Raw genomic sequence first — 10,106 nt, forward strand, 5'->3', positions numbered from 1 at the left:
AACTCGTGGGTTGAGATAAGTACAGCTTAATAATTGAAGTGAAATAGAATAGTAGTAGTAGTAGTAATAATAATATAATAATGCAACAATAATATACAAAGCAAGTGATACACAATACAGTTGCTCACCACCCGCTGATCGATGCCCAGCCTGTCCCTGAGCAGTGGTCCCTGCCCCCTGGCCAACTCCCCCCAGTTTCTATACTGGGCATGACGCCATAGGGTATGGCCTTGAGCGTGGGAAGCTAAGAAGTCCTTGACTCAGTGTAAGCACTGCTCAGCAACAACTAAAACATCAGTGTGTTATCGACATTGTTCTCACCCTAAACCCAAAACACAGCACTATACCAGCTACTAGGAAGAAAAAATCAACTCTATCCCAGCTGAAACCAGGGCACGTATTTAAAGGTCTCTATGGGAATACTTTCTAAATATAACTAAACATAGTGCAGGTTTCAAAAAAGGTTAATATTAAAGTTTTTCAAATCATACCAGGAATTAAAAAAGCAAAAACTAATAGTGTGTATTTTGCTTTAGATAGGAACAAAAAACCCAAACTAAAACCCACATTGTTTTGACTCTTTCTCATGCTGCCCCACAAAGTTGAGGCCAAAAACTGCACAAAATTATCAATGTCACTATACAATCTGGTTTCATATTTTTTTTTCTAAATCATTAAAGAAAACCTGTAATAATAAGTTTTAGAAATGGAAACAAGCATAAAGGCAGTGTCTGAGCAAACGTGAATGTCCCTTGCAGCATGCTAGTTAATAACAGCCAGATTGAAGTGATTAATGGGAAAAAATGCATTAAGTGGTAGAAATCTATGTTGAATTGTTTTTCACACTTAAAATATGTGGCCAGATCAATGTTAGTACAAATCAGCTCATTCTGAAGTTCTGTCTTTAAACTGATGAAATGGACCTGCCCTACACCCCGTCTGGAGGACGCAGGTCCTGCTGCTCAGGTTGCTCACGGAGAGGTGAGGCACGGCGGTGCTGCACTTCTGCAGCTCATGGTTTAATAAGGACGTTCTCCAGATGGAGCCGAGATCATCTTTGAGTCTGCTTTAATTACATCTTGGACCTAGGCTGGCCCCGCACACGGAACAGAGGGTCACCAGCAGAGCTCAGGGACAGCTAAGGCTGGGGCTCAGGGAAAGCATGGATGATAATATTCAACACCTGAGAGGCTTTGTTGGAGAGCACTTCGGGTGCTGTATGCAAACTTCTAGGTTTGCTGTCACCGTTTTTGCAATGCCTCTCTCAACGACCGAGCTGCAGGCTGGAGGATGCTCCGCTGGTATCGATAGATCTGTGAGCAAGCTGGCACGCTGGGGCGAACCCCGGACAGACAGACCGGTAGCAGATGCGTTGATGTGTGAGCTTTCCTAGTTCAAATCAGAAGGAAGCTGGTTATCTGCCTGTCCTGCCCTTCTAATAGTTGCTCAAACTTGTCTGATACCTCATTTCGAAAGAGAAGGAAAGGACTGACGTGAAGATAACGATTGCAGTAATGCTCCATCACGGCCCACTGAAATTATTAACGCAGCCTGTGCTGGGATCTGTATTTGTGAAATACGCTGTGCAAACAGGCTCTTGTCTCTACGTCCCTTATCCTAAAGTCTCTGGTATGTTCCCAGCACCTCCCCATCCCTCAGCAAGATGAATAACTATATTTAATCTAGCCAGTGACATGCATAAATTAAAAACCATCCTGGTTTCCTTTAAGGTGTTAATAAGGATGGCAACTAGGACCCAACTACAATTCCCACCCTTATTTAGGGTAAATTTAAAAACACTGATGCATCGATATTTATGGATTTATTTATTTTTATAACTAGATCTTGAATCTGGACAAGGTTGGTTGTTTTTTTTTTTAATAACTATACAAGAAAATACAAGAGAACACATCTCTTCGTAAGGCTGATCTTGTATTAGCTAATTTAAAAATGTGCTAGGCACATTCAGTTCCTTACGTGGTGCTTTCCATATGGCTAATGAGAAATGTGGGGGAAAAGAAATTCAAACCCAAGAGTTTCTAAAAGTCTGTATTTTAAATGTTTTATAATCAACTGTAAATCAACTTTGTACCTGGTCATGTGCCTTGAACTGTGCTTCTGGGTGGAAATGCTATTAAATTAGTGAGAAAGATGCCTGTATAATATGCATATATGTTATATAACATTATATAGTATATTTTTATAATGTATTACCAGGATATTATAAAAAATATTTTTATATGTTTCTATAAACACGTATTTTATATATATGTATGTGTATACATATATTAGGAAAGCAGCTCTCTGTCAGGAGACACATAAAACAGAATGATTGTTTGGGATTTGTGTTTTTTCAGCCTTTCATTTTATAATAAGTTTTCAAACCCAAGTGCAGTTACTCTCCTTACTTGTTGCATAAGATACGCACACGTCTGCTCTTCAGCATAGCCAAGTGCTGACCAGTGGAGAGAAAAATCCCAGTAAAAGAGAGAGAAAAGGGAGAAAAAACTTAGACCTTTAGATAGCGTTTAAGGATGTATTTAGGCGCGACATAACGCTATGCCACAGGTGGCAAAGAATGAACGTCATCAAGAGCATTGTTTCATGATGGCCGTGCCGGTTTGTGGCCTGGAAAGATAGATGTGACAAAATTCCTCTCCGGGGCTCGGTAACCGAAACCCTCATTTCACGAACTGTTAGAATTGTGCTTTACGTGACTCTGGTGTCCTCGCCCTGACGGTGGCTCTGCGGTCGCTGTGCCTCCCCTTTCTGTGAAGCCTGGGTATCAGCTGATTTGCCACCTTGCATATCTGCTTTCTAATCTCAGACACCCACTAATTACCGTTACCTTTCTTGCTCTCTTTTGACAGGTCGATTCCACTTAGCATGTTAAGGACTGTCATTAAGTCACTAGTTTATTTTTTTTCCCCCCTCTTCAACCTGATCCACATCCTATTCCTCCTGCGCTTCCTACAGCCATCTGCAATGCACTGGTCCCAGGTATTTTGAGCTTCGTAGGATCTCCACGTGTACAGAAGTGTTCGGCTCAACTCTTCTACAGATACTTGTACAATGTATTTAACATAACCATCTAAGTAACGCTAGGAAGTCTGCCGCTCAGAATCTCTCACTGACTGCGTTTGACCCCTTGGCGCTGGTTAGGTTGGGGCTTCTGCACTCAGATTGACGCTTTTTTTCGAAGTCCTCTGTTGCATCAGTAAATCCCGACTTCTGGCATCAAAGAATTAATTATTCAATGACCAAGTGCCATCAAAGGCAGGTGATTGTGCTCTGTCATGACTGATTTACTGTATAATATACATATTATTTTATATTTTTAGGGGATGAAAATGTGCTGCTATATGGTTTAATTTTACTGCTTACATTTTCAGAAGTAAATTTCCCCAAAGAACCATTTGTAATATCCTGATAAAATCTTTGGACTGTATAAAATAACCTTTATTGCAGTACCTGGTAAAGATCAAACGGGATGCAGAGAAATCTGTTAGTATAGATCTAGGTTTTGAAGTTTGGTAGTTACATGAATATATCTGTGTGACCTATCTTAAAGTTAAGATCTGATCTGCTTGTAGTTCTCCCTACAGTGGTGGGTTTTCCTGGAGTGTGATGGCTAGCCGTGTGTTTGTAAGCGTTGTTCTCAATGAAGTTTTGAAGACTTTCAGAATGCTGCGGAAATCTTGTCTTGGAAAAGCCGACAAGCATCCCCCCCCTTTCCCCTTCCCGCATGCCTTCGGCAAGCCCCGATCTGTTCCCGCCGGAATTCAGATACCGGGGTGAACGATCCCCTACCAGAACAGACGCTACCTTAAAGAAACAAACAAAAAGAAATTCCCCCAAAACCCCAGCCCCTACCTTTCAAAAATTATCTAGCGGGAGTCCAAAAGGAGGTGCGAGTTGTATACTCAAGCCGTCCTTTGCAGGCCAAATTTGGGAACGCGTTTGTTAGGAGGTGAAGAGCACGCCGCAAGGGGCAAAGGATGGCTTCATCAGTCCCAGCGGGCGAGTCGTCCCACGGCTGGTACGCTCGTGCGTAGGAGCCCAGGACGAGCCCGCTCGCCCCGCTTGGATCTCTCCTTCGTGCCAGGCAGAAAGTTTCCATCTTCTCAGCAAGGGGGCACTGGAATTGTGCTGGGAAGGTCCTGCTCCTGCGCCGCGCACGCGTCTCCTCCTGCTTCGGATGCGCGGAGCATGCGGCCTCGCGGCGTAAGGACGCGTGGATTCTAGGAAGGGTACGGCCGAGCATAGCCCTCCTGTTTTGCAGCCATTTGCTCTTATTTAATTTTTGAGATTGAGGTTTTTTTGGTTTTTTTAATTTCTGAACGTGTTTGTTAGTAGACGTAGAACTATTTAGTTAATATAGAGCGTTTTGAAAGATTGTGAATTGACTTTAGATTTTTTTTTTCTACTGAAGTTATTTAGGTTGTTGCAAAGTAAGTTGGACTTAATTTAACTGTCTTTTTTTTAATGTTGCACTATTTTGGGGAGCATTTTGCTAAAAATATTTAATGAAGTTGCAAATGTGCATGTATTTAATTTATTTTGTATTTTCCAAAGTTTTATATTTTTTTTTCTTTCTTTACGTGCATGTGCACTGCCAGAAAAATGAACTGTGAACTTGCCATATGCAATCTTTAATAAAATTACTAATTCAGAACTACTCTGTGCTATCTTATCAGCTGTTCAGAGCTGAAATTTCTACTATGAACTAATGATCCTCTTGTTTTGGTTCTAAAACAGTTGTCTTGGAAAAGATACCACACTTAATTGCTGTCAGAGATTTTTGTGTTGTAGTAAAACTTTTGTTCTGTCTCTCGAATTCAAAGTTCGGTCTGGAAGTATATTGTAGATGCAGTATGAGCTTAAAACCCCCTGTATTAAGTTCCTCGCCATTAGGTAGGTATGGCAGTTTGGACAGCTTTCTTCAGCTTGAGTAATAAGTTAGCTTTGACATCTCTGAATTGGGCTAGTGCTGATCAGCCAGTCAGTTCACCTAGCTGAAATAACGTGAGCTTCTCCGAGTTAACTTTTACATCAAGACTGCAGGAGGACTTTCTAGAACGGAAATGCTGAAAAGATGCTTAGGCTGAAATCCTCAAAAAAAGAAGTATTTACTCGATTGGAAATTATTAATTCTGTCAACTGAACTCACTCTGCTTATATATAGATTCTTGTTTTGTAAGCCTACTTTAAGTAGGCGACTTAAGTTTGTATTGCATATTGTATATTCAACTTTTGTACCATTTTTAAGTCTTACACATTTTATACATAGAAATGAAAACCACGCATCTGCTCTGCAGAGATCAAAACCTGTCTCCTGCTATTTCCACTACTCGATGCTGTCTTACTTTCTTTGCTCTTTGAATGTTGTGTTATATTTATTCTAGGCTAATTTTCAAGTTGTGATTTGTATAGCGCAAATTAAATTTCACATCTAAAATGTCATGCATGGGACAACTTTCGGTGGAAATACTGTTCGCAAATGGAGAACGTACTTCAGGTGGAACTAAAGTGCTTATTGTTCTTTTTGCTAGTAATTAAAAAGTAATTCCTGCTCACTTGAGCTTCTCTTAATGATATGTTCAAATATCTTGTGTTTGTCCTTGAGTTCACGTTTCATCGACTTGTTTTCTCGAAAGCAAGGAAAGTTTTAAACCTGGAAAGATCTTGGCTGATGCATTTTTAAGTTTGTATTTAACTCAACAAGGGTGAGAGCGGATTATCCTGAATACATTGAAAACTAAAAAATAAGTCACAAAAAACTTTACCACAATAATTTCTGCCTACAGAACCTTATGAGTAACTTTTATTTCGTAAAGCCTAACGGACTAAGATGCGCATTTGCCTGAAATTTTGAGAAATAAGGCTTGGAAATAAACAAAAAAAAAAAAAGAATTTTAAGCTGACCATTGTTTCATTTGAATAACTGGGTATTTAAACCAAATGGTCATGCAGGCCCAAAAGGAAACGGCGGCCTAATCAAAGTTCTCTTATTGGAGAAGCAAGACTTTGTGTAAAGATGACTGAAGTGCATCCCACCTGGAAACGGAGGGAATCCAAAGCTAAATTGGCGGGATAATCTTCCTCTACCCTTGCTTTGATTTTCGTCTTCACTGTGCCTGTACGAACTGCGAAGCGCACTGGAGAACGCCCGCCGTGCAGGGCGGCACACCGCTCCGCCGGTCCCTCTCTCGCTCTCACCATCTTGTCCATTGAAACACTTTTCGTTGTGGGAGAACCACGGGGGCTGAGGCATTCTGTAGAATTATACATGTCTAGTTTGTAAAGTGTGTAACGTGTACTGCAGATGTGTATTCTCTGGGCTCTATGTATCTTTACAGTAGTGTTCAATTTAGGAAAAAATAAATTGTGGACACGTTTTGCTGGTAACAAGGGGAAATTTTTTGCCATTGCATCAAACGATGCTGAAATGTATTAAACTCTTGATAGCAGACCTGAACCCTCCTTCCCCCATCCCATGGAGATAAGTCTTTTATCTTCGTTCTAAAACTCTATCAGAGATGGATGGATACACTGGCAGACTGCATGATGTATCATTCGAAAACCGTTACAGTGGAAAATAAAGCTGAACTAAACTTTGCGGTGTGCATGTTGTGTGACACGTTACGGGCAGATCTCTGTCCCACTGACCCGTTCAATGGAACCAGGCTTGAGTGTGCTGGAGCCCGCCTCCGAGGAGGCTGCAGTTTGGCTTTCCCTCTACCTGTGTAGAAAGTAATTACAAGGCTTGGGTGACTTGCTGGGGAATGAACACGGGGGTTTGGTTGTTTGGGAGGGTTTTTTGATAAATCATCGCACCTTCTCTACTAATTCTCCATGGAAACCTTCCTTCTTCCTATTCTTTTTCCGTAGCCTGGAGGATGACGAGGGGGACTCTTCCATTTTTCTAGGAATATGACACTCACTTTATATACAGTGTAATGGAGTAAAAGTTCCTGCGTCCTTGCCACCTCCCTTAAGTCATACTCGGGAGCTTTATAAACAGCTTATTTTCAGTAATTACTACTCCAAGCATTTCTCAATTATATTGTTAGTTTTCTACTCAGCAATGCAAATTGATGGCGCTCCAGAATTTCTGTAGAAATGGATTCCTCTGTTCTTGCTGCTGAGTAGATTTCTAATGAGGACGATGCGGTTTTGCATCATCGCTTACGCATGCTCACGCTGCTTGCGCTGGCGTCCTGCGAGGGACCCAGAAGCACTGGAAGCCACCTACAGCCGGGCTGTCGGTGGTCTTGCTGGTGACAGATGGTGGCCGATGGTCAGCATGGCAAGCACAGGTCTCCAAGGGCTAGGCACATGCGTTTAGATGCACTAACTACATAGGTGCACTAATATGATATTAATCATATTAAATGCAGTATATTTAGTAGGGCAGACCGCTGCCCTAGAAGACTTAGAAATGAAAAATTGGGAGTCAATTATTTCTACATCGGAACGAACTGTTGATTATTCTGCGGCACGCGGAACGAAGAGCTTCGGGGACGGAGAGGCTCTGCAGCGCAGCCGGGCCGCGCTGGGCAGAGCAGGCGGGGAGGCCCCAGCGCTCCCGCTCCCGCCGGCGAAGGCGAACGCGGCGCGGGGCCACGCCAGAGGTTTCTCCGTGAGCCAAAGCGATGCAGCCTGTCAGATCTCTGAGATAAAGCTTGTGCCTGGAGGACGAACTCCATCACAGAGCAGGCTGTTTGCAAGCGTCTCCCTACGTTTCATTTTCAGAACATTGGATTGCATCAGCTAATTAACTCTACCAAAACAACACGAATTATTGTGTCCGTTTCCAAGATTCAGCTTACACAAGAGTACAGTGAAAAGCAAAGGACAGGAAAAAGCCTCATTGCGTATCTGTCACTGTTGGTGAAAATGCTTCTTAGCTAAAACTTTCATCCTTAAGTTTATCTTCGGGCAGAGCTGAACTCGGTGGAGGCTGTGTTTGTGCGGTAGTTTTGGCTTAAGCTCCCCGACGGCCGCGCTGGATCAGCTCGTCCTTGACGCGGCCCCGGCAGCAGCGCGGGGCCGAGGCGCGGCCCCCTCAGCCGGCGCCGGGGCAGCGGCGCTCCGGGGGCGGCCTCCCGCCGCCGTCCCCTCAGGCGCCGGGGCGGGCTCCCCTCGCCCGGGCCGCCTCGGCCCCGCGGCACCGCCCGGGGGCGGGCGCGGGGGCGTCCGAGCCGCTCGCTCCCCGCCCCGGCCCCACCTCCGCCGGGCGGCCGGCACCGCCCGCCTCCCGCCGAGCCCGGGCCGCCGCCGCCGCCGCTGTCCCGCACCGGCCGCCGCCGCACGCCGGACCCGCGCCGCCCCCGGGGACCGCCGGCACAGCGGGTGAGTGCGTCCCCCGCCCCGGGCGGCGGCGAGGAGGGGAAGGGGCCCGCGGAGCCGGGCTGGCGGGGAGCGGCGCCGCCTTCGCCTCCCCTCAGGGCGTCGCGGCCGCCGCGGGGTGAGAGGCGGGAAGGGCGGGCGGCCGCCGGCGGGCCGAGGCGCGGCCGGGCCGGCTCCCTGCTGCCGGTCCCCCGCGGCCCCGGCCCCGAGAGCGGCGTCCCCCGGCCCCGAGAGCGGCGTCCCCCGGCCCCGCCGGTAGCTGGGAGCCGGAGCTTGGACCTCAGCCTCCGGGGTTAGGGAGAGTGAGCGGGGCGCTTGCGGGAGGGAGCGAGGGCGAGACTGTGAGAAGCGCTGGGTGTTCAGCGTCAAGTGCTTCGGGTCCAGAACATAAACCGCGTTTTATAGGTACGTTGTAAAACTGCAGGTATTACAACATTGCTCTCCATGATTATATAGCTGTTAAAAAAAAAAAAAATTGCTCTTCGTTTTTCACAGGTAGGTCAGCAAACTTTTCGCTCTTTTTAAAAGCGAGCGCATTAGGCTTCACCGTAGAAAATAAAACGTTAAAATACGCGCATAACGAAGCAAACGCAAGTAGCAGCCGCCCACCCCGGCCGCCCGCAAGGGGCGGCGGGCTCAGGCTGGCGGGCGCGCCGCGCCTCGCCTGGCGTTTCTCCCGGGAGCGGACGCGGGCCGCTCGGCCGCGCTTCCTACGCACGGCCGCGTGTTCTCGCGTCGAATGAGGCCGTGAACTCCTTGGAACGACAGCCGGCAGCGTTTGTGTGGTGTCGAGGGCGCCGAAAGGGCTTGGTTCTGTGCGAGGCCTATGGGTGCTCTGGTAATACGGTTAATAAAAACAGTCCCGGGGTTGATGAGTGTACGCGGTTCGCGCAGATAGAACTGGTTTGCAAGACTCAGCTGGTTGATTCCTAAGGGCAATCTCGGGAAAACAGGGTTCATATGATTTCCCGTCTGTCAAGAGGGTAATGCGGTAGAGCCTGGAACCGCAGATGCAGAGATCAGAGCAATTGCAGAGAGCCATGTACTGCAACCGCTTTCATAAATACAGCGCTGGTAATCCCAGGTGCTCGGATAATGAGTCAAGTTTCCCTCCCTCAATAAACATGTTTTCGCTTAAAATAATAAAATACGAAATGCTGAGATCGCTGTTTCTCAGGTTGGTTTTGAACCTCTAAGGTTCAAGTTTTTGACTTTAAACCATGACCCTCCTGATTGCAGTGCCCCGTTCTGCCTCTCCCCAGATGAGTTTTTAAGAAAAGGACAAAATAATTAAAGGTTTACGATGACAGAGAATGAAGTCCTCCCTCGCGCTGGGGAACACGTACACACCAGCTCGGAGGAAGAGAATTCAAAGCTGAAAGAGTGCGTCCTCGTTTTGGTGCGTCTGCCTCGCGTCGCCGGTGCCAGCCGGTGCCCGGCCGAGCGCGGCCGGGCGGGTACCAGCAGTACGGTCCTGCAGGTGAATTCCAGAGGGGATTGTAGATGGGTATTTTATAGCATGGGTGAAGGGAGTTGTCCTGTTTGTTACGGCGGGCACGGCTTGGTGAGTCATCAATCTTTGCACAGTAATACTTTTGCTTTTCTAGTCAATCCACGATTAACTTGGCGACCAGTGTTGCTGATGAGAGTCTTTCCCTCTCCTCGTCACGCGTTACTTGCTTTAAGTCAATTAGCATTTCCCAGCGTGGTAATTGCAGCATTCTGTTAGCAGCCAGTCGCATCCTCTCCGTGAC

Source organism: Platalea leucorodia, assembly GCF_965183815.1.
Source record: "Platalea leucorodia genome assembly, chromosome: 5".
Taxonomy (NCBI): domain Eukaryota; kingdom Metazoa; phylum Chordata; class Aves; order Pelecaniformes; family Threskiornithidae; genus Platalea; species Platalea leucorodia.